Raw genomic sequence first — 25,159 nt, forward strand, 5'->3', positions numbered from 1 at the left:
TCGGGTTCCATCTATCATATGTTGATCGAGGCGTTAATTATAACACCTAGGAAAGCCGTTTAAAACCTTCAGAAGTCTATCTTAAAAATATGGTTTAGGGAAATAAATTGTTTCTGATATTATTTCAGTGTGTGGTCAGGCCTTTTCTATGATAACCATTTTAACTAGACCCAGCGATTTACTATTCTTCTAATTTTATGGTTTTGTGTAGATCAAAACTTAATTGCCTTATGACCGTGGACATATTGCTTTGTATTTTATATTTTCTAAGAGGAATACACGTTTACTTGGTGGTTTGTGTGTGAGTTTGGTTTTTAGGGGAACGTTACTTACTTACAAATGTGTTTATCCATTGACAGAACAAGTATTTGATGGGACTTTAGTAAATAGTTGAGAATTTGCACTGACTTGCAAAAGCTTAAAACATCCCGAAATTCGTTGATTAAAATTAAAACTGTCATTAATTCTCTAGTTCAAACCCCATGTACCCAAAATACGTTATATCAGCTGAATTCATTAGACCTTTCTTTATTGTATTTGCATCCAGTGTTACATGAATTGTACTACCAGCCTATTGTATTCGTACATTAGATTAAATGCGGGTAGACACATGATAACTATATTGCTGTTCGCTTTGCCTCATTACCCCATTCTCTGCAGTCCAGTTTGTTTAATTTAACTCAAACAAAATTGAAACTCCTACAATGAAACCCTGGCCTGAAAACAAGGTGTCTCAGTGAAATAAAACACTTACCAGTAGTCTTCCTCATTCTTGTAGGTGCAAAAAATGGGAGTGAGGGAGGGATATTGGTCTGGTACAAGTAGAATTATGTTTCAGGGTAATGAAGATTACAGGTAAGTAATTATTACCCATCACCCGTCTTACTCATCCCAGTCCTTATGAATTTTGAGGACGCACCAAGTGTAAATTTGCACCAACAAGAAAAGTGAAGCGAAAAGGAAAAAATGATTGTATTCTACCAACAATTACTGCATTGCTGTTTTAAATACTACAAAACCAACATTTGCATCTATTTACTTACTAAAGTTCAGTTTGTAATGCTTTACAAATGTTTCCGGAGCCTACCAGTATGGTGCGCTACAAATTTCCTTTAAAGAGGCTCCACTAATTTCAGCCCAATAAATTGATATTCATTTTGTAGAGAATCCTTGCACATTCTGTGGTACCTCCCCCATTGACCTGTAAGCTTGGGTTATTGCTTAATACACCCATCTATTTATAGTGGGAGTAGAAACCTTTTTTCCCTTATTAGCAGCTTCAAAAGCACGAAAAGGCAATATGAAACCCTAAAGTTATTTGTTTAATTTAAGTAAATTGATAGTGCCCCTTTAACACCCAGATTCAAGGGAAGCCCTGATTCTCGATCCAGAACTGGAAGGACAATTTCCTATGATAGATGAAATGCCAATTGAACTTCGGGAAAAAACTTCGATCAGGTCTTAGGGCTATCCTTTTCAGAAAAAAAGATAAGGGTACGATAGAACCAACGATCACAAGTACCACAGTCTCCTAGCTGAGGTTATCACAAATAGAAAAACAATTTTAGCTGATAACCATGTGAATTCAGGCTTCCCTAACCGCTCAAAAAGCCTTTCCTGAAGACCAGTGAAGACCACTGAGAGAAGACATGGGTTAGGCATGACGGGCTTTTTTAGTTTAAAATGATTAAACAAGCGACTTGCCAAGGGAAATACATTAAAATATCATCAATCGGACTTCTAAAAGCTTTAATTGGCCACCTACTGCGAGGCCAATGTGGCTGGTGCTAACCCTTTTAGGAACCCATCCATTAAGAATTCTATTATCTGAAAGGGTTCTATAGAGGCCGGGTCTTGTTCTTTTGTTGAACATCACCTATGAAAGAATACCGGAGTGCTTGGTGTAGGATGAAAGGATAGAACGCTTCCTTGAAATCTGGGCATCCTGCTACCTGTTTTGAACACCCCAACGCTTCTAAACCAACCCTCTCAATTTCCAGGACATCAAATGCTGGTGACTCTCCCATAACAAGGTCGGGTATTAAAGAGGAGGATAAAAGGGAAAGAAATAATGCTTCTCTACTGACATTTCCACCACCTGAATACATCAGAGCTATCTAGGCAGAATGGTGCTACTAGAATTACTGCAAGCCTCTCCTCCTTAATCTTCTCTAGCACCTTTGGCAGAAGGCAAATCTGGGGAAGGGCACCCCCTCCCACCCCAAGGCCATGGAATCAACATGGCATAGACTGCCCAAGCTTGGGGGACACCATGTTTTTGTTCAAAAACACTGTGAGCATTGAATTGGGTGGAGAGGCACATATATTGATCCAGGGAAGTATGAACGGTGTACATATCTGACTGAAATGCAGTTAGGAAATCTGAAAAGATACAGAGGAGAGAAGGTTGCGACTAAGGCTGTCTGCTTGGAAATTTGTTTCCCCCTGAATGTATAATACTCTTAATTCTAGGGGGATGCTTCTTTTCCCAATCACAGATTTCTTTTGCTGATTTGTTGACCTTTTTGTTTGTTCCCCTGGTGATTCGGAGAACCAAACTTACTCTTCCAATTGGAGATGAAAGGCTTCCACTGCATTTCACTCTGCCACAAATTCTGGTCTGACACTATGGGCCGCCCATATTTTTCGCTTTTTGAGCCCCTAATTGTTGAGCTTTTACTGTGGGGGAGCCTCATAATCTGGGACTCACCCACAGTGAATTCATAATGAAGGAGACTGCATGGAGATTGTACTGGTGTACCCCTGGCTTGACTAGGCCGCTGCGCAGCAGCTGGAGTATGGGACACCGTGCTGGTTACATGCAGACACAGGTGTACATGCGTGCACACGTGTAGGGGCTGCGCAGCGGAGATTCCTAGAGTGCACAGTCCAGGAGCAGCTACAGAGTGAATGGTGTGGCAGGACTTATGCAGAATTGGGTGGTGACATGGAATAGGCTTTATAAACTGGAAAGGAACATGCCAGGGAAAGTCAGTGTGTTTTACTATGTTTTCACTTCATTATTTCCCTATGGGGATGTGGGGCCCATGGCTAAAATGACTTCCACAAGGCCTACAGATTCCAGACACGCACTACAGTCCAGTGTAGCGGATGTGAAAATAAGTATTCTGCAGAGTCCAAAGTCATATTTGTACTGCTTTTGGGTCGTCCAGAAATGTCATATTTCTCTGAGTCCCTGGCTGGGGTCTGGCCCTGGCAGGTTAGATTAATGACCTTTCTTCCCAGAGCGAAGATCTTCCCTCCGAGGAGAAAAGATAGGTGGAGCTACAAGCCAATCCATCAACTGCTGTCGCTGGGTGCCAGGCACCAGGCTGCATCACGTGAAGGCAGTAAGGAGGGAAGGAGTTGGGTTTCTGAGGCCAGTGGCCAGAGACACTGGACAACGCCATTTTGAACAAACCCAGAGGGTGGACAAGAAGGAGGGAGCAGGGAAGTGATGTGTCGCTGTTTGATAGGACACACAGAGACTTCCTGCCAGCCCCCTACTCAACGTTTAAAAAGTACTTGCACAGGAAGAGAAGCTATCTCTAGGATGTGGTTTTCTGAGGCGAAAGGTGCTGTAGCCTGGTGCAATGGGCAGTTGGAAAGAGGACACCCCTGACTGACCCCCAGGCTCCTAACAGCGCCAGAAAGAGAGCCCAGGACCGGTGCGCAGAAGAAGAGGCCTCTGCGCAGGGAGACGAGAGGTGCAGGGATCCAGTGAAGACCGCTCCCTGCAGAATGCACCCTCTTGGAGACCCGGAGGACGAAGGAGAGTGCTCCCAGTGGCTGGGGGATGCCACCAGGAGCAAGAAGACGTGAACATGGGGCAGATCGGACCCCCAGGGGCTGAGATATGGCCCCCGGAAGGTTGGCGACCTTTCACCCCTAAGAAGACCGACGACGAAGCACGTGGGGCTCCGCCGCGGGTCCCAGAGATGCCCCCAGGGTGGGTCAGGTTCCGGGGGCTGCCCCCACGGAGAAGAGATGCCGGGGAGCGCCGTCGCGCTCCCCGTGAAGTTGCCCTGCATGGGGGCCAGGAGCCCACCCTGGCCCCCACCGGAGATGGAGACGGGGGAGCGCCGTCGCGACCCCCCCGCAAAGATGTCCGGGGGCCCAGGACCTCATCCCCGGGCCCCGAATTGCCCTGCCGAAGACGGGGAGCGCTGTCGCACTTCTCGCAAGGAGGAGGGGTGGTCCGGGACCCCATCCCTGGGCCCCGCAGAAGTAAAGCAGGGGGGTGCCGTCGCGCCCCCCGTGAAGAGGGCCCAGCAGGAGTAAAGGCGGGGGAGCGCCGCTGCGCCCTCCACGAACATGTGTCCAGGGGCCCGGGACCCCATTCCCGGGCCCCGACGAAGAGTTTAGGCAGGGGGTGCCTCCTGTGAAGAGGAGGGGCCTGGGACCCCATCCCCGGTCCCTGGAGTGATGAGGAGGTGGGGGGAATGCCGTCGCACTCCCCCCGAAGAACCGCCAGCCAGGAAGCCGCCTCCACATCTGCTTGCCGGAGCGGGCAGATGCAAATACACCCACCAGCTCCCGCGGCCGCACACAAGGGTGTGGCCAGGGAGGGAGCTAGCAGGGACAGCCGGGGGTGGGCTCCCCGAGCTGCCCTCACCGCGGCAATCGGTGCAGGGGGCCCGGTGGGACCAGGACCCCGTGGGAAGAAGGGGAGCGGCAGGGGCCCGGGTGGGACCGGGCCCCCATCACTCAGCACAGCGGACGGGGGTGGGCTCCCCGAGACGCAGATGGACCTACCTTGGGGGTCCGGGTGGGACCGGGCCCCCAACGAAGCCTGAAGAGGTGGTATTGAAGCCACGGCGGTGAGATCGAGATTGCCGCTCTCCCCAATGCAGCGGGGGAGCCGCTGCTACCATATTCACTGCTCAGGAGGAGTCGCCCCATAACGCCTTGCGGGCCTGCAGGGGCAAAACAGCTTTTTCTCTGCTTGTGGTGGCCCCAGGAGGACGGGGTCACCACAACAGGAGTGCCAAGGTGCCGGGGGAGCTGCAGGAGCAACGTAGTCTCCCCTAGCACGAAGGTGGAAAGTCCCACTCTCAGTGTCTGAGGGACCTGAAAGAATAACCCCCTCAAGGGCTCAGCCAACATATAATCATCTCATGAGCTGGAACCTTTGTTCTACAGCTAGGGATGTGGTGAAAAGTGTACCAAGGGATGATGGTTTGAGTGGGGGATGTATGAGAAGGGCATCCCCTGGAGGTGAAGAGGGGTAATTGCACCAAAATGCTTTTATTATTGTTATCTCTTTTAGAGGGACTGAAGGTTCACCTGTTTAATGTGAAGTGCTGGTGCACAGCGATATCATAAGCAAAGTGGATTTAAGTGGCTAGATATTCCTGTTAGGGTGTCTGACTGTATGTACTTAAACCTGTGATTTTATCTGTGATGCCTTAGGGGCTGCAATTGCAATGCATTCTAATGATATCCAAATGTTATGAGTACTGTCATTCTAAAGTGTGCGTAAACATGTATTCTTGCTGCTGTGCTTCGGTGAAGACCCCAAACTATTAGCCCTTAAGACAAGTGTTCTTCAATCTGTGGGGCGCGCCCCCCCAGGGGGGGGGGGCGCGCACTCCACTACAATCTGACCTTTTGTTCCGTCCTCCGTGCAAATCTCCCAGGAGGGGGTTAATTCACAGAGGTGACAGCTTCAACTGCAGTGTGAGGCAAGGAGGCTCCTCTGCTAAAAACGAAAGCAAACAAACAGACACGCTTTCGGTTTTAGCAGAGGAGACCCCTGGCCTCCCACTGCAGCTGAAGCACTTCTGCGCTGTGAATTAACCCCCTCCTGGGAGAGTTAGCTCTTCCCAGAAGGGAGACAAAGTTTCCAGAGTTCGAGTCTCGGCATTGAAGCTGAACATCCTGTGATTCTGGGCAAATTCAAAGGGGGTGGGAGTGTGTGTGTGTGGGGGGTGGGGGGCGGTGAAAGAGCCAGCACTATTCTACAGTCTTGCCCTCATGACCTTGAATCATTTTAAAACACAATGTTGTAAATAGCGTTTTTCAATTATTCATTTTCAATATGTATAAGTCTATTACAGACATTTTGCAGACAAAATGTGTTTATGCGTCATGCAACATCCATATAAAAAGTGTATTTTAGATCAATACATGACCTCACATATGAGAAATAGAAGGGTGTGACAGATTATTTGCAGTAATATTAGTGAACTGCTGTTGTGTTACATACTGAAAACACACATCACTATCTCTGAATATCCGATGTACACACATTTAGTATTGGACCAAAGAAGGCATGAAAGAGCTGAGACTAGATCATAAAATCAAAGCTGGTCTGAACAGGGACCCCGAAAATACATTTGGCCCACAGGCCACAAAATCCTTAAAACGTCCCTGAAAGTTTCTTTTAAAATTACACAGGCAGGCAGGCGCGCACAATGCCAGCCAGCCATGTGTTGATGCTAAGGTACATCCACCTCTTCCCATTGAGTTTCCATTGAAACCAATGGAAACTCCATGACGAGCTGGGCTCGTCATGAGCGTCGAAGGGGTTAAACAGCTTGCAAATTGCAGTTTACTAAACAATCTTATTGTATTGAATGTTATTCGCTGAATATGCCCGGAATGTGCGCGTGGCGGTCGAGTCCAGAAATTTCTGTCAGGTGGTGGGGGGGGGGCCAACATCTAAAAAAAATCAGCTGGAGGGGCTTAAACTACAAAAGTTTGAAGACCTCTGCCTTAAGATGTAGAGGTGCATACTGTATGGTCAGTAGGAAATGCTCAGTCAGGGTCATGTGTCACCAAGGCAGGTGTAGCCTGTTTAATGCTTGTTGAGGTAATGGGGGCGGGGGGTCGCCACTGGGATGGTGCCAGTGCGCCGGGCCCTCTCTCCAGGTCAAGACCAATTCACTGCATTGGGGGCAAGATGATGTGCATACATGGGAGTGGTGGTACTAGACCCCAACCCCTGCGGGAGGGGTGGAGATGTTATGCAATGTCACAAAGTAATTCCATCAGCTTATGTATATTTGTAAATTGGTGTATAGTATTGAGTGGAGTGTGTGTTTAATAAATGTACTCTTACTTTTATAAAGCAAAGTTCAGACTGGACAATCAATTATTGAGTGTTATTTTTGCGCACCTGCAAAGGGTGATTACTAGCCCACACCACCTCCCTTAAGTAAGCCTCAGACTGCTCTGCAACGCTATCCTCTGAGAGTCCGGTGCTATAATTGGGTGTTTGGTTCCCAGTGAAGGACAAATGTAGTCATGTTATTTGTGCAGGCCTCACAGATGCTGCCTCGTTTTCCAACATTGGTGTCTAGCGGCGGGAAACATAGTATCCCATTCTGGTGTGCATTTATAGCATTTGATAAGTCCAGTTTAGCCACACATTACCTATGCAGTAATGAGCAAATGGAAGAGAGCAAGGCTTTGAGAAGGGTTCAAAGTTTTGGTTATGTGAACTAAAGGTATGGGAAAGGAAAGCCCCGCGCCCATAGGTGTCATGTGAGGATATTATGGTTTAAATGTAAACAGTATTGATATGACTGCGTTATGTTGATTATCATGTGCTAGCGGGATGGTGCTTTCCAGGAAATGATTACAAACAAATGTTCTAAACCATATTGTACACCTTTGAACCCTAACACTACACGCACTGCACCTGCATGAGGAGGGTGTCTTCTCAAGAGATAGGGACAGCAACTGATACCTACATCACAGTTGGGGGTGTAGGGGTGGATGGACCTTTGTGGGGATCAGGAGAAAAAGAAGGGGTCCAGGGAGGTTCACGCGCTTTTTAAGAGCAGTGAGGGTTTCCACAGAAGGGGCCCCAGATATCCTTCCCCCGCTGAAAGTTTCTTGCTATTGGCGCAGGCCAAAACCACTAAAATGATGAGGCAGGAGATTTCTTCACCCTGGGTAGTAACACCCCAGGGGTTCCCATGGTGGGGGACCCCAACAAACTTTTCCCCCGGTGGGAGGAGGGTGTGGTAGAGTTGAGTGTCCAGCAGGCCCCCCAGGTTAACTGGTGGGGAGTGGAGCAACCCAGTGGTGGCCCCTGGTAGTGGGTGGCCCCAAAGCAGGGTAGTTCTTGAGTGATGGTGTGTAGTGATAGCACCTAGGTACCCTAGGTGGGCAAGGTAACTGACCCAGTGGAGATATGAGGGGGGTGATGTGCTCCCTAGTTTCCAGTGGAAGGGTTAGTGATGGACTGTGACCAGTCCGGTAATTCCTGTGGGACTGGAACCCCAGGATCTGGAGCTGGCGGAGGGAACCTGAAGTGGCTGGGGCGATGCCTAGCCGGCAACCAGTCAGGTAGGTCTTGTGGGACTTGGACCCAAGGACCAGGAGCATGGGGTGTTCCCCCTAGCCCGAGGCAGGAGGTGGACTTCTGCAAGGTAGTACCACCCTGAACACAGGTGGGGCCTATCTTCAGTGAAGGGACCCTGTGTTTCGCGAAGGGGTTTGTGCAGGCCTAGCCGGAATCTTTAGGGTCCCTGGCTGAGGGTGGTAGTACTACCCTGAGGGCAGGTGGGGCCTATCTTAAGTGAAAGGACCCTGCTCTTCTGAAGGGGTGGTGCAGGCCATCCAGGGACCAGGTAGGTCTCTGGACGGTCTCCCAAGGCGCTGCCGGGGGACCGGGCAGAGCCATGAGAAGTGGGCCTCGGTCTAGCTAACTCGGGGCCCACAGGCTCTCTAAGGGTACTCCGGGAGGAGAGCGCGCCTCTCAGAGGGAAGGGTGCATAGGCCCTGTTCTCCCAGCCGAGAACAAGAAAGGGGTCTAGGTTCCCGGGGTAGTTTCCACGTGGAGCTACTGACGGGGGAAATGAGCTGTAGGGGGTCGGACAAGGCACCCTCAGTGTTCCTCCCTAGCACTGCCAGTGTGGTAGTGAGACCGGTCTGAGGTCCTATTTTTGGAATCAGGCTAGTGGTCAGAGGAGCTTTTCTGTGTGGGAAAAGCATGAGTGGCTGTGCTTTCTTTAGGGAAGCCAGTCATCCCATCGGCGTCGCACTCCCCCGAAGAACCGCCAGCCAGGAAGCCGCCTCCACGTCTGCCCGCCGGAGCGGGCAGACGCAAGTACACCAACCAGCTCCCGCGGCCGCACACAAGGGTGCGGGCCAGGAAGGAGCTAGCAGGGACAGCCGGGGGTGGGCTCCCCAGCTGCCCTCACCTCGGCAATCTGCGCAGGGGGGCCTGGTGGGACCGGGACCCCGCGGGAAGAAGGGGAGCGGCAGGGGCCCGGGTGGGACCGGGACCCCATCACTCAGTGGAGCGGCCGGGGGTGGGCTCCCCGAGCTGCAGATGGACCTACCTTGGGGGTCCGGGTGGGACTGGGCCCCCCAACGAAGCCTGGAGAGGTGGCATTGAAGCCACAGCGGTGAGATCGAGATCGCGGCTCTCCCCAATGCAGCGGGGGTGCCGCTGCTACCATATTCACTGCTCAGGAGGAGTCGCCTCATAATGCCTTGTGGGCCTGCAGGGGAAAAACAGCTTTTTCTCTGCTTGTGGTGGCCCCAGGAGGATGGGGTCACCACCACAGGAGTGCCAAGGTGCCGGGGGAGCTGCAGGAGCAACGCAGTCTCCCCCAGCACGAAGATGAAAAGTCCCACTCAAGGGCTCAGCCAACATATAATCATCTCATGAGCTGGAACCTTTGTTTTACAGCTAGGGATGTGATGAAAAGTTTATCAAGGGATGATGGTTTGAGTGGGGGGTGTATGAGAAGGGCATCTCCTGGAGGTGAAGAGAGGTAATTGCACCGAAATCCTTTTATTATTGTTCTCTCTTTTAGAGGGACTGAAGATTCACCTGTTTAATGTAAAGTGCTGGTGCAAGGCGATGTCATAAGCAAAGTGTATTTAAGTGTATTTAAGTGGCTAGACATTCCTGCTAGGGTATCTGACTTGTTTGTACTTAAAGCTGTGATTTTATCTGTGATGCCTTAGGGGCTGTAATTGCAATGCATTCTAATGATATCCAAATGTTAGGAGTACTGTCATTCTAAAGTGTGCGTAAACATGTAATCTTGCTGCTGTGCTTAGGTGAAGACCCCAGACTATTAGCCCTTAAGATGTAGAGGTGCATACTGTATGGTTAGTAGGAGATGCTCAGTCAGGGTCATGTGTCACCAAGGCAGGTGTAGCCTGTTTAATGCTTGTTGAGGTAATGGGGGGGGGGGTCGCCACTGGGATGGTGTCAGTGCGCAGGGCCCTCACTCCAGGTTAAGACCAATTCACTGCATTGGGGGCAAGATGATGTGCATACATGGGAGTGGTGGTACTAGACCCCACCCAACCGGGCGGAAGGGGTGGAGATGTTATGCAATGTCACAAAGTAATTCCCTGAGCTTATGTATATTTGTAAATTGGTGTATAGTATTGAGTGGTGTGTTTGTTTAATAAATTAGTTACGTTACGATTCTCCCCTGAGGCGGAAAGCCGGGGGATTAGGCCGCCAGTTCGTTTTAAAAATATTGTTTATTAGTGATTTGAACTCTGGGCTCCAGTCCCATTTTTGTTTATTTTTGTTTTAATTTACGGCACCAGCTCGTGCTTTTAACTTAGGGCATCAGCTCCTTCCCTAACATTCGAAGGAAACTCCCTACCTGCATTTTACAGCTCCTAACATCCCGGGCACACGCGCAGCCGATTAGGCGCTGACGCGGTAGTTGCCAGGGGGATCCGCCATCTTGTGGGGACGCGCAGGCTTGCGGACTAGTTGTCGGCAGCCTCCCGCCCTCCCTGGGGATTTAAGCACGTGGGAAATCGCCGCGCTCAGTTACGATTCTCCCCTGAGGCGGAAAGCCGGGGGATTAGGCCGCCAGTTCGTTTTAAAAGTATTGTTTATTAGTGATTTGAACTCTGGGCTCCAGTCCCATTTTTGTTTATTTTTGTTTTAATTTACAGCAAAAACTACTATGTGCCTGTCCCTATACAGTCTGGGGCTAAAGACCCGGGGTCATTAAATAAATCTATTTAGTTAAACAAAGGGTACGTTACAGCCTTCTGTCTACCGGTGCTAATGATAGTCACTCTTTGAAAAAAAACTGCTAATGATTTAAAAGCAAGGTATGTGTGCGCATACTCTCCATGTGTTAATCTTACACCTACCTCTACCCTTCTCTAGTGAAAAAAAGGGGAGGGAAGGTTACGAGAGCAACACCCGGGGGAGGATATGGCAGACTGGTACTCGCCTGGATCCTCACTTTCTCATCATCAGCGACTGCCAACCTGGAAAATAAAAGGGGATAAAGGCTGTGCAAAAAAGAAAACTATGTGTTTGTGTAAGTGACCCCGTTGCCGTGGAGCCTACCTCCTGTGTATGAGGTCTGGTCCCCGCCACCTTAAAAAGAACTAAGCTCTACTAGCAACTCCAACTTTATTCTCTGCTGTATGCCCGTTCTAATTAAAAACAACCAACATGTTTCATCGCCATGAATAACTTTACCGGCGATTTCATCAGGGTTATGTTGGGTCAGCGTGATTCCTGCACGTCTTACTTCTCCCTTTATTGTACCTGTAGAAACACATGGAATACAAAAACACACACATACATGTACTCACTGTGTCTCAAGTGAAAGGAATGTCCACACTACTCTTGGTCATATTTTTACCAAGCATACATTACCAGGTAGCCTTGTGTGGTGAAGCCTACCAGGCTCCTGTAGAAGAATTTGCTATGGACGGACCGCTTTGAGCCATTAGTGGGTTCCTTAAACCGCCCTTCGGTCGGTATCTAAAAAAATGAATGCACACTGAGTCAGCAAGCATATAAGATGATAGTACTGCTGGTCTGTAACATGCGGTTACGTTTCTGGCTCACTCTATACTCGTGTCAGTTTCCCCGACTGAGTACCTGTCCCAGACGTGTATGTGTTGTTGCTTATCACGCCCCTCTGATCGTGCGGTTTCGTTGTAACTAATGTGGGCGCTCACTCAAAACAGTGCCCGTAGAAAAACGCAGCAATAAGATTACCAGACTTTCAGCAATGCAGTACCGCGTATTTACAGGTTGGTCTAATCGCAGCACATCACCTCGTGCACCCGATCCACCCATTTCAAAACGATATTTTAAAACGGTATCTTGATCGCCTCTTGGACGACTTGCCGTCCGAGTCTAAGCCCTCAGTCAATATCACGGAAGAGCTCCTTACCGTTTGTACGTGCAACTGTGGCCTCCGCTCACCCTTCTGCTTCGAAATGATTATCAAATCGTCTACTTTGAAGAAACGTACCTCGGCCCGCCCTAGTCACGTGTGTCGGGCTAGAACGAGGGACGTCTATGGTGTGCAGGTCGTGCGTGGAGGCCATCTTAGAGCGGATGAAAACCTTTGTCGCAGCATTGTACCAAAGCTAGCTTATGATTAAAATCATTATTTATATGAGCCCCAAGTCAATTTAGGTGTTGTCTTTGCCACTACCCCTATTTTGATAATTAAACCAGAACGTTGTGGGCTGTCTAACAGATGGTTTTACCATAATTCTCTTGAGGTTAAGATATTACCAATGGGGTTACTATGTGTCACTACCCTCAGCGGGGACTGTTCCCTTATTATTCACAACCGTGAGGGCCTCGACTCCACATGAATGTAGTTAAGTTGGTTCTTACCAAACTATGGTACGAACTGTTATACACACGTGGCTTTATCAGGAGGTTCACCCCCAAGAATACTCATGATTATTAGCTAGGGTGTATCATGCATCTGTGTATCCCTTGCTAATTTACAGCACCAGCTTGTGCTTTTAACTTAGGGCATCAGCTCCTTCCCTAACATTCGAAGGAAACTCCCTACCTGCATTTTACAGCTCCTAACATCCCGGGCACACGCGCAGCCGATTAGGCGCTGACGCAGTAGTTGCCACGGGGATCCGCCATCTTGGGGGGACGCGCAGGCTTGCGGACTAGTTGTCGGCAGCCTCCTACCGCCCCTTTAAATTTCCATGGGAAATTGTCCGCGCAGCGGCGTGCCAAAGGCGAGCCTGTCCGCGCCAGTCCAGCGCCGAGCGCCAGGACCCCTGGTCATTCTCCGTCAGACTGTCAGACCAGGAGGGTTTACAATCGTGAGTTGTTGCTGAGTTTTAAGGGGGGGGGGAGAACTGCATTTGTTTAAGACCAGACAAGGATATGTTGACAGGACTTATTATGTGCCCGGCATGTTCGTCTTGCTCCCCTGCCATTCTTTGTAGACCAATCAGGGCGCTCATTAGGACCCATAACAATATGGGGGATAGGGAGGTGAATACAATTAACTGTATTCTTATCAACGTCAGGTCCCTGGTAAAACATAGCACGGAATGCGCTGAACTGATTAAGGATAAAAATGCAAAAATTGCATTTATTACCGAGACCTGGACGGGTGCGGCCTCTGGACCGGATTTAGTTAAGGCCACGCCTTCAGGTTACCTGAGCTTTGTTCTGGACAGAGCCGGTAAAAGAGGAGGTGGGCTTGCTATTATCTATCATGCCTCCATCGGGGAATCATTTCAGGCGGTGTCCTCACAGACGTGTGAGGCACTGGGGTTCAAGCTTTCATTATCAAATCATCAAACTTTCCAGGGCTGCCTCCTGTATAGACCACCCGGGACTAGGTCCCAGTTCCTCGAAACAGTGGGCAATATTTTGGAGGAAGCCCTGTGTACCAAATCCTTCACAGCACTAGGAGATTTTAATTTCCACTTAGAAGGTAGTTTAGACCCGGACACTCTAGCCCTGGTTGATGCAATGCAGGGGGCGGGACTTACTCAGGTGGTAATGGGGGCCACGCATACAGTAGGGCACACTCTGGATGGCATTTTTACGAACAACCCGGACTTACAGTTTGTCTATACTGAGTCCGTGGCCTGGTCAGACCATTCAGTTGTGCTATTTAATATCCAAACGCCCCAGCTGGATAGGGCCAGGCAGGATAGGAAGTAAGCCAGGCTGTACAGACCCTGGAAAGAGGTTGATGGAACGGCACTGGAGGACCAGCTCACATCCTCTATGATTACTCTGCCAGCAGATGTAAATGAAGCCGCAGACAGGTACACAGATTGGATTGATCGAGCATGTAGCACCTTAGCTCAGCCGAAACTTTGTTGCCCCACTCGGACAGTACCATCTGCTCCCTGGTTTTCTAATGAGCTACGAGAATATAAAGTGATATGTAAAAAACTAGAGCAAGTCTGGCGTATGGATTACCTTCAGGTAGACAAAATTAAGCTCAAAGCCAGTCAAAGGACTTATAAAGATATGATTAGGAAGGCTAAATGCACATATTTTACTGACCGGATTGAGGGAGCCAAGAACTCAACTAGAGAACTCTTTGACACAGTTGCGGTTTGGTCACTCCTAAGTCAGTGATCGTTCCTCCAAATTTGGAACTTTGTGAAACTCTCGCTAAGTTCTTTTCAAATAAAGTGAAAATGATCTTTACTGAACTTGAGCATCAAGTGGGGTTGACTCTTCTTGAAGGAACACACAGGACCCCTTTAATCAATCCACATGAGGCAAAACTCTCTGGGTTCCGTCCGGTGAGCTCGGAAGAGATTAAAAAATTGCTGTATGCAATTAAATCGGGTTCGCCCCAAGATCCCTGTCCAGCGTCAGTTGCAAAGTTGGCAGCTACCCCCATATCGTGCACTCTCGCGGACCTATTTAACTGGATGTTTGACATCGGAGAATTTCCAACATGCTGGAAACGAGCCTCGATTGCCCCACTGCTTAAAAAACCGACACTCGATATTTCAGACCCCAATAGCTATTGGCCCATAGCTCGGCTACCATTGCCAGCCAAACTTATTGAGACGGTCATGAATGCGCAGCTCTGTACATTTCTCAGGACCTCTCAGTGTCTGGACAAAGCCCAACACGGGTTCAGGGAAGGTCACAGAACCGAGACTGCCCTGATTAAATCTACTGAAGAGATCAGGAAGGCGCTGGATGCAGGGGGACGTGCAGCTCTGGTACTCCTCGATCTTTCCGCGGCCTTCGACACGGTCCAACACAGCATTTAGGTGGATCGTTTAGAAGGCTGCGGGATCCAGGGGAGGGCCCTGAGCATTTTGAAATCCTTCCTTGCGGATAGGGTCCAGGTGGTGACCCTGGGAGATTTTGAGTCTAGACCTTTCAAACTCCCAGGGGGGGTCCCACAGGGCTCCTCCCTTGGCCCACCTTATTCAATATTTATGTCTCATCTCTCGCCCCGGTGATCCGGTCATTTGGATATGAATTAACATCTTATGCAGATGATACTCAGATCGTGGTATCTCTGCTCCCGGGGAGAGAAGAAGGCGTAGCTGCCAGGTTCCAGGACTGCATGACAGCAGTCAGCACTTGGATGGCAGGTAATTGCCTAAAACTGAACTCTTCTAAAACTGAGGTTCTACTCTTTGGTGCTGATGTCAGTTTCTGGAGCCCTAAATGGTGGCCTGACGATATGGGAATTCCACCCATTCCGGCAACGTAGGTAAAGAACCTGGGAGTTCTTATTGACAATCAACTATCCTTCAAATCGCAAGTCAATGCATTAACCTCCTCCATCTACTGGATCATGAAAACCATTAGGATGGTTCTCCCCTTCCTACCGGACAGTAGCAGAAAATTGCAACAGTCTCCTCCTGGAAGCCCAGCAGGGGCTGCTCAATAAACTGCAGGTGCTGCAAAATGCGGCCGTACATCTTATCACTGGTCTGCCCAAGTTTGCGCCGGTGGCACAGGAATTGAGGAAATTGCATTGGCTACCGGTGCGCAAACGGATAATGTTTAAATCATTGTGTATTGTGTATAAGGCAGTTCATGGACTGGGTTCATCTTTCCTCCAGCAGCACTTCCAACTGTACACGCCAGGCAGACAGTTGAGGTCGGCCAACAAAGGGCTGGTCAAGACAACTCGGATCAGGAAAGCACGATGGGGAGGCAGACGCTTCATCTCTGGAGCAGCCACTGCCTGGAATGCCCTGCCCTTGGTCTTGAAGCAAAGTACGGACCTAATGGCCTTCAGGAAAAATATTAAAACCTGGCTTTTTGGCCTTTAGGATCGGAATGTCACCTTGGGGAGATATCATTTCAGCGCCAGGACACCGCTCGGTAACAGCGCGCTTTATAAATGGTATAAATAAATAAATAAATGTACTCTTACTTTTATAAAGCAAAGTACAGACTGGACAATCAATTATTGAGTGTTATTTTTGCGCACCTGCAAATGGCGATTACTAGCCCACACCACCTCCCTTGAGTAAGCCTCAGACTGCTCTGCAACGCTATCCTCTGAGAGTCAGGCGCTACAATTGGGTGTTTGGATCCCAGTGAAGTACAAATGTAGTCATGTTATTTGTGCAGGCCTCACAAACGCTGCCTCGTTTTCCAACAGTGACTTATTTCTATTTCAAGCTACTTACACTTTTCTTCCTACTGACCGAATGTCGCACCCTTACCCCAAAGATTTATATTGTTTTTAGTAGGAGTGGAGTTAGTATTTGAAAAGGAACTCCTTCCTGAAGATTATCATCTACCAACCACTTATGTGTATCTCACCATATCTGATAGGTAACCGTAACCATCTGAGTGTAATTCAGAGACCTCTGATCCCTGTGATCTAGAAGATGGTTCATTAGAGGTTTTACGTGGAAGGGAGCACAAGCTACCAACACATTTGTTGCCCGGTTCTGGTAGTGACCCCCTTGTACAGCAAATCGAAGAAAAGGCTGGGTCTCTGGATGCATCAACTCATGAAAGTAGTCATCCTGTAAATCTAGCGTCGCCAGATAGTCGGCTTTATCAAGAGAATTACTGTCTGCAGAAATATCCTGAACGCTTTAATCAACACGCATCTATTCAAGGCTTTTAAATGTGATACTGGGTGAAATCTTCCGTCTTTTTAAAAAAAAAAAAGGATTGAATAGAAGCCTTGCCGTCACTGTTTCTCAGGCACTGGTATTATTGCACCCTTCTGCAACAAAGATGACACCCCTTTGTTATCTTTTTGCATTGTCTTTTGATAATGCAGAATTCTTGAACCACTGCTTTGCTGAATGTTTGAATTTTACCTGGCCATGTAAGGGTAGCCTGGTATTTTGCTGATTCTGCATGTGTTTACGCTCAATCAATCAATCAGGGATTTGTGTAGTGGAACTACTTACCCGCGAGGGTCTCAAGGTGCTAAAGGGGGGTTGCCCGCAGGTGTTGGCTGCAATGTAGGAAAAGGACCACCACCCGCTCTGGCTCTGCGAATTTGTGGGATTTCGGCTAGTGCAAGATCGGCGGATCGGAGGTTTCTCTTGGGTGCGTAGGAGATTCTTTTGTTGAGGTATTGGGGTCCGATGTTGAGGAAGGATTTGTAGGCGTGAGTGAGGAGCTTGAAGGGCACTTATTCTTTTTTTTTAATTTTTATTTTTTACAGGGAGCCAGTGGAGTTCTTGTAGGTGTTGGGTGATGTGGTTTTGTTGCGGGATGCCGAGGACCAGTCTTGCTGTGACGTTCTGGATTGTCTTGAGTAGTGGAGATTTGTTTATTCCGGCCTAGAGGGCGTTTCCGTAGTCCAGTCTGCTAGTTATGAGTGACGATCCTTCTGGATTTGGGCGGAATCCATTTGAAGGTCTTGCGGAGTATGCGGAGGGTGTTGAAGCATGTGGAGGATACAGCATTGATCTGTCTGTGCATGGTGAGGGAGTAGTCAAGTATGATGCAGAGATTGCGAGCAATGTCTGTGGGTGTGGGAGGTTTGCAGAAGGTGGTAGGCCACCAGGTGTTGTCCAATGCTGAGGGAGTGGATGCGAGGGCAAGGTCTTCCGTTTACTTTGAGTTGAGCTTTAGGCAGCTGTGGTTCATCCAAGAGGCAAAGTCTTTCATACCTTCCTGGAAGCTGTGTCTGGTGACACCGGGTTCGTCTGGTTCGCTGGGTTCGTTGGTGAGGGAGAGGATTAGCTGGGTGTCGTCGGCATAGGATACTCTGCTGAGTCCGTGTTTACAGACGATGGTGGTGAGAGGGGCCATGTAAATGTTGGAGTGCGTGGGGCTGAGTGAGGATCCTTGGGGTACTCCGCAGCTGATTTCTGAGGATTCAGAGGGGAAGGGTGGGAGTCTGATTCTTTGGATTTAGCTGGTGAGGAAGGAGCAAATCCAGTCGAGGGCGGTACCCTGGATGCTGCCATCGTGGAGTCTGGCAGTTAGTATGCGGTGGGAGATGGTATTGAAAGCTGCTGAGAGGTCTAGTAGGATGAGGGCTGATGTGTGGACCTGGCTCAGGAGGGTGCGGATGTCGTCTGTGGCAACTAGGAGGGTGGTCTCAGTGCAGTGGTTGCTGCAGAATCGGTTTGGGACGAGTAGAGGATTGAGTTGGCTTCAATGAATTTAGTGAGCTCGTTGTTGACGATCTTCTTGGTGAATTTCGCTGCGAAGGGGAGGAGAGACATGGTTTGGTAGTTTTTTAGATCCGTCGCGTCTGCTGTGGGGTTCTTGAGGAGCTGCTTGACCTCTGCGCGTTTCCAGTCATCGGGGAAAGTGCCTGTTACGAGGGAGCAGTTGATGGTACATTCTAGTTCTGGTGCGATTGTGGAGGTGGCTCTGTGGAAGATGTGAGGGGCAGGGGTCGGTGGGTGCTCCTGAGTGTATGCTTCTCATGGTCTTGGCGGTATCTTCTGTGGTGACGGGTATTCAGGCAGTGATGGTTGGCTGGGTTGCGTTGTCAGTTAGAGGAGTGGGGTCGGTGTCTGGGTTCTGCTTGTTGAAGTTGCTGTAGAGAGTTCTGATCTTGAGATGGAAGTAGGAGCCAAGTTTTTTGCAGAGGTCCTGGGAGCGGGGGATGTCGGCGGATTCGCGGATTCGCTGGGGGGGTTTGTTGAATTCTTAAATGATGCTGAAGAGTTCCTTAGAGTTGCGGGAGTTGGTGAGTATTCTGTTCTGGATGAAGTTCTTCTTCATGGTTCTGATGAGTTGGTGGTGTTCTGTCATGTCGGTCTTGTAGGCGGAGCGTGCTTTGGGGGTTTTGCTGTTCCTCGAGTCATCGGCATGTGTGTTCGAATTCTTGTAGGTCGGTGGGGAACCAGGTAATTTCGTGGTGTGCTGTCTGTCAGAGTTCCGGAGAGGGGCTAGAGTGTCTGTGCAGTCAGGGATCCATCTGTGGAATGTGTTGGCCACGGAGTTGGCATCGGTGGGGGGGGGAATGGTTGAGGGCGGAGTTGAGGTGCTCCTAGATGATCTTGCTCCAGTTCCTGCGAGATGGGCGAGGTGTGGGCCTGTGTGTTTTAGGCTTGGAGAAGTGGACGCAGTGGTGGTCTGTCCAGATGGGTTGCCTGGTGTGGCTGAAGTGAATGTTGTGTCCTCCAGCGAAGATGGGGTCGAGGGTACGTCCCGCATTGTGGGTGGGGTTGGTGACAGGCTGTCTCAGCCCAATGTTGGAGAGGTTGTCCAGGAGGGCGGTGGAGTTGGGGTCACAGCGGTTATCGAGGTGGAAATTCACGTCACAGAGGAAAACATAGTCCATGGATGCAATGGAGTGGGGAGCGATGAGGTCTGCAATGGTGTTGGTGAAGGAGGCATGCGGTCCGGGGGAGGGTCTGTAGTCGAAGGTGCTGTGTAGAGTAATTCTGGGTTTGATCTGGATCTGGAAATGCAGGTGTTCCATGGGGTACGTGGAGTCATTTGTGCTGGGTGTAGAGAGTTGGAGGGAGGTTTTGTGTACGATGGTGAGTCCGTCTCCAGGGTTGTTGGGGCAGTCCTTCCTCTGGATCCGCCAGGGACGGCGGTTGCGATGTCAGGTGCAGAGCTGGAGGTGGACCAGGTTTCTTTGAGGAAGGTGACGTCGGGCGAAAGGGTACTGAGGAGGTCCCAGAATTCTACTGCGTGTCTGTGCAGGGAGCGAACGTTAAGAAGGATGCAGCTCAGGGGTTTGGGTGCACTGGCATCCGGTGGGTCACTGGTTGTGGTGGGCATCTGGAGGTGGGTGAAGGTGCAGCTGCAGTGTCGGCAGGAGAAGTGGCCTTGGGTGGTGTTCAGTGTTGACAGCTGGCAGTTGTTGTTTCTTCCGGGGTTGAGTGTGTGGAGAGTTGCTGAATCGTAGCACTGGTGGGTCGGAGGACCCGGGTTCCTGGCGCTGGTCACAGACGGGTCACAGACAGGAGCAGATGGGCTTGCCATTGCCGTGTCCGCTGCGCGGCCGCCATTAAACACAGGGAGGACGGGACTGCTGGGAGGCGGGAGTAGGAGGGGCTGTGGGGGCAGCAGCGGCGAGAAGGGAAAAGAAGCGCGAAGACCCGGGGAAAGTGAAGGGGAGAAACAGGGGCCGAAAACAGAGAAATGAAGTCAATACAGACAAACACAGAAAAACACAGAAATGAAAGTCAATACAAATGGGGCAGAAAAAAAGAGATATTAAAGTCAATACAAATGGGGCAGAAGCAGAGAACCAGAGAAAAAGAAAAGGCAGAAAAACTAAGCACTTGGGGGAGAGAGCAGTGAAAAGCGGAGCCGTGAGGAGAGCAGAGGAATCTCGGGGGCTTGAACCTGGGTCTGCTGTGCAGGGAGGCGGAGGCACTGGCAGGTAGAGCTACAACAGAGCTGCAGAAATCATTTCTTGCCTGGAAATAATTGGAATGATTTCATTTGTTTTCTCCCCTGCAGATTTTTGAACCATGTTATTGAGCTTTTCCCAAAACAATTTAGCCTTTCTGAAAAGGAGCTTCCTAATTCGAGACCTTTGATTAACATCCAGCTTCCACGGTTTCATCGATCATAGATGTCTTCCTGTGATTGTTGCCCCCTGTCAAGGACCTGCAGACCATAATGAGTTGAATGTCACACCAGACAGGAACTGTGCCAGAAGTTCTGTTAAGGCAGTGTAGGGATATTATAGTACCCTTCTGTAAACAATCATGTAGGGGCTGAAAGTCGTTTGATGGGACCTAGACACATACTGTCTCTCAAAGAAAAAAATTGAGGATGCATATGTCTTTTTTTGAAGAGATCTCTTCACATTTCTATCTACCACATCTGTAAGGGTGGAGTCCTCGGTTGCCAGAGAGGAAGATGATGCCCTCAATTATAGGATGGTATTAACTTTAGGTTACTTGTAGCAACGGCTAATAAAATTTCTCTATCAAGTATCTCTTATTCAGAAAATAATTTATGTTAGCCTTGTAAGTGTCCTTCCATTCTTTAAATATAATGTTCTTAATTACATCACGCAGTGGTAAGTCGTTGGACACTGCCCTAATATATTGGATGCAAAATTTGTCCGCTTCCTGTTTTTTTCTGAAATCCCAGAACCCCTCTTATGTTTGGGTTCCAAACCCGCCATACGTTGCAGAGACCCAGGGTCAAGGACCAGCTCGAGAGGAGCTTAGTGGAGGTGACATGGGCCTCGGACGGGGTCCCCGTTGTATCGCGCAGGGGCTGCATAAAGGCGTTGAAGTCTCCCCCAACCACCGTAATCCCCTGCGGGAGGGAGGAGACCACTTGTGTAAGAGGGTGAAGTGTTGGGGGCAGGAGTGCTGGGGGAATGTAAAGACTTAGGAGGCTCAAGGGGCGTCCCTCTATGGTGCCCGAGACTACCACATAGCGGCCCTGTATATCTGTCTCGGCTTTAGCCAGGGTAAAGGGAAGGCCTTTCCTGAGTAAAATGGCTACCCCCCGGGATCCCCGTGTGAAGCCAGAGTGCCAGACCCTGTCAAATCCGTAACGCGCTAAGAAGTTGCATTGTGTGCCTAGGAGGTACGTCTCTTGGAGGAAGAGGATATTCGGTGCATGACGGTGAGCAGCGCGGAGAACAGCCGTACGTTTGATGCTTCCTAAGAGGCCATTAACATTCCAGGAGAGGATGTGGATAGGTCGAGTGAGAGTGTGCGTCATCGGAGGAAGTGGAATGTAGAGGGACGGACAGGGACATGGGACCCCACCCAGCCAGAGAAGGTTGCCAACCCAAGTGCAGGTTCAGGAAAGGGGCCATGAAACTTGGTGATCAGCTCCTCAACTGTGGAAACCAGGGAAGGAGGAAGCACGACTGCCAATTGCCACCCCCAATGGCAGCCTGTAGGCGACCAAAAATAACAAACCTGTGGAAGATGTGACCTGCGTGTCATCTGTGGACCTATCTACGAAACATAGCTACCAAGGAGAACTGCAACTAGCGGCCCGTAAGCGGCTAAACAAAACAAACTGTAGAGGAACAACGTCCCCCTCCCTTCCCGTCCCCCCCAACGCCCCCCACCCTACACTTCTGAAGTGGAAGCATCTGTCACCCCAAAACCCCAACAACTAACTACCCCACCAAGAGGTGATTCGCTCTTCTAAAACGATTAGCAAGTAGCAACAATCAACCAGGAGCATGGCTAAGGTGGACCCCCCTCCATGTATACGGATGCATGCCCACAGTAGCAAACCATGGAGTGGATATCCGAGAAAAAACACACTATGATACAGATTCAGGACGGCTATGAAAAAGTAATTCCTGGCCGGATCATACAGAGAAGCCAGGGAAAGGCCTCGTCCGTGGGGCCGGGGCCGACCCGACACATCAGGCCCCGAAGGGCGGAGTGGAGGTAGGCAGCCCGCAGAACGGGTCACCCCACCGGAGCAATGGATCACGGGGCTTCCAGACAGGTCCGAGTCCGACATGGCCCTCCGTCGAGTGACGTCCGAACATTGGGCGCTGCCCAGGTCGATGATTGAAGACACCAGGGCAGGGGGAGAAGCCCTCTGGCTCGGGGTCCGAGTTGGGGAGTGTCGGGGTCGTGCCCCCGGCGACTAGGAGTGCCCTCCCCGTCGTTTTCCTCGTTTTCTGGATCCAGTGTGGCGCCGCTGCGCCCCGGGCCCCACTTGGTCGGGCCAGGTCGCCGTTTTCCGGACAGGGGAGGGGGCCGTACGAGGTAGGAGGGGCCGCTCGTCCATCAGCCAGGTCCATGCTGCCTGCGGGGTGTCAAAGAAGAAGGTCTTGTCCTGGAAAAACACCTTGAGGCGAGCCAGGAAAAGGAGTCCCTAGCAGAGGCCCATGGCCCTAAGTTTCTGTTTGACCTCGTCATAAGACCGGCCCTGAGTTTGCACCTCTCTGGAGTAATTCGGGAAGATCATAATTTTGGAGATTTGGAAGTGCAGTGGACCCAGCGCCCTGGCGGCCTCCAGTATTGCGTCCCTATCCCGGAAGTTGAAGATACAGAGAATAATGGGGCGAGCAGGAGCTCCAGGAGGGGGTGTGGAAGCAAGGGAGTGGTGAGTTTGTTCCACCACAACCAGGTAGAAAGTTTCTCTTTTTGGGATCCACGACCGGACCCACGTTTCGATGAAGGTATCCGTATGCCCCTTCTCCACTCCCTCTGGAAAACCCAGGAGGCGCAGGTTGTTTCTCCCGTCGAATCAGTGCCACATCAACCCTCACCTCCCTGATCTTGGTTTCCACCGAGGCCTGTGAGGCACTGATTGCCTGCAGGATTGTAGAGAGGTCGCCCGCGGCCGTCCCAGATGCGACCGTAGACCCGACCGCTAGATCGCGATCAGGCCGGGTATATTGGTCCATTGTTGTTTGGGTGGAGGAGCTGGTGGTCTGGGCAGCGCGGTTTCTTCCCATGATTTCGAAGAGACAGGGGAAGACACGCGATGGGAGGAGAGGGGGGACCGCACCAGCGCCTCTGTCACAGCCCCTCGCTACCCGATGTGGTGGCCGATCCACCTCCCACTCCCCCATGGTGAAGGGGGGCGGACGCTTTCAGGACACACTACCCCTCGCGGTGATGGAGGCCCCAGGGGCGATCTCAGTGGGCTCACAGCCCCAGGGCCTCTCACAGGCCTCAACCTCTAAGCCCTAGGCCTCCAAGGAAAAGGGAGGGGGGGCAGGCACACCCATGCGCCACCGACACAGCAGCAGATCTTCCTCACCCCCAATAGTGGTGCTCCTCCTGGCCCACAGCTGATCGATGAGGAAGGACCTCTCAGACCGCGAGGGCAGGGCAGGCCAGGAAGTCTGCCGAGCCCCCAAAAACACTCCACCTCTCCGGCCTGAGGCCGGCAAGGGAGATGCCCACGTCACCACGGGCCCCGCCGCCAGATGAATGCCTCAGCCACAATAAGCAGGATAAATCTGGGCATGCCGCCCCCTCTCGTCGCGGGTCTCTAGACACCCACCTCACCCGCACCCCCAAGGCAGCAAGGGAATGCAAGGAATCACTGCAGGCCAAGAAAGTGGGGGGGGAGCACTCCAGCAGGGCATACACCGAGGCCCCATGGGGGGTCCACACAGGTCTCCCAGCAAAATCAGGCCCCAGGCGGCCTAGCCAGCCCTCCCGCACCACAGCACACAGTCCCGCTGGCGGCCGCGGCCTCTGTCACACCAGTCCGCGTCACCGCGGCCCGACACGGTCGCCCAAAGGCCCAGGGAAGTGGAGGCCCATTCGCCCAGTCCCGCACCTCCTCACCTCAGCCCGCTGTAGCCCCCGACTTCTCCGGCTCCAGGTCCCCTTGCCGCCGCTCCACCGGCCGCACCCCCGGGGGTTTGCAACCGCTGCTGGGCCCCAAGGCGCAAACTCTGGTTCGTCTTCCCGGGCCAGCCCAGGCCCCAGCGCGGCTCGGTGGCCAGGGAACGCCGCACCCGGCCACAATCTCCGTTTCGCAGTACGGAGCCGTCCCACACCTCTCAGCAGGCTCCGGGGCAGCTGGGACAGTGCACACCTCCAGGCCGCAGTCGAAAGGCCTCAGGGGGGGCTGAGTGGGTGACACAAGCCCGGGCTCCCAGCCACGAGATCAGGCCGAGGGAGCCGCCATTTTAAGGAGTGATGAAGGCCGCCCAGAGCAGAGGGCCGGCAAGGACGACTCAGGCCGCAGTCAAGACATCAAAAATGGGATGGAAGCAATGCAGGGAGAATACGGGATGTTTCTCCGAAGCTCCGGGGCATCGATGGTCAGAGAAAGTGGGCCGATGACAGGCGGATGACGGAGGGGTTCCAGAGCACTCTTAGAGTGCGATCGCCATCTTGACGCCTCAAGCCTAATCTGCCGATGCATCAGAATTTTACGTGGATGATGTAATCACTGATGTCATCACTGATGTAAATTTAGATGTCATCAGTGATGTCACTGACCATGTCATGAATGATGTAATATGTGACGTCATCAGCAGTGCATTGCGGTGGTGCGAGTTATAGTTAGGTAAACTAAATATAACAGCAAAATTTCTATGGTTTTGTAGGAGTTAAATGTCCAACTAACAATAAC

General features: G+C 50.9%; 1 protein-coding gene across 4 annotated transcripts in view; it reads left to right on the forward strand.

Annotated features, from left to right (window-relative positions):
- SCUBE1 (signal peptide, CUB domain and EGF like domain containing 1) overlaps positions 1-25,159 on the forward strand; it is a 2,199,864-nt gene that overhangs the window by 43,377 nt on the left and 2,131,328 nt on the right. The gene's annotated exons all lie outside the window — the stretch shown is intronic.

This window comes from Lissotriton helveticus, chromosome 1_1 (assembly GCF_964261635.1).
Source record: "Lissotriton helveticus chromosome 1_1, aLisHel1.1, whole genome shotgun sequence".
Classification (NCBI taxonomy): Eukaryota; Metazoa; Chordata; class Amphibia; order Caudata; family Salamandridae; genus Lissotriton; species Lissotriton helveticus.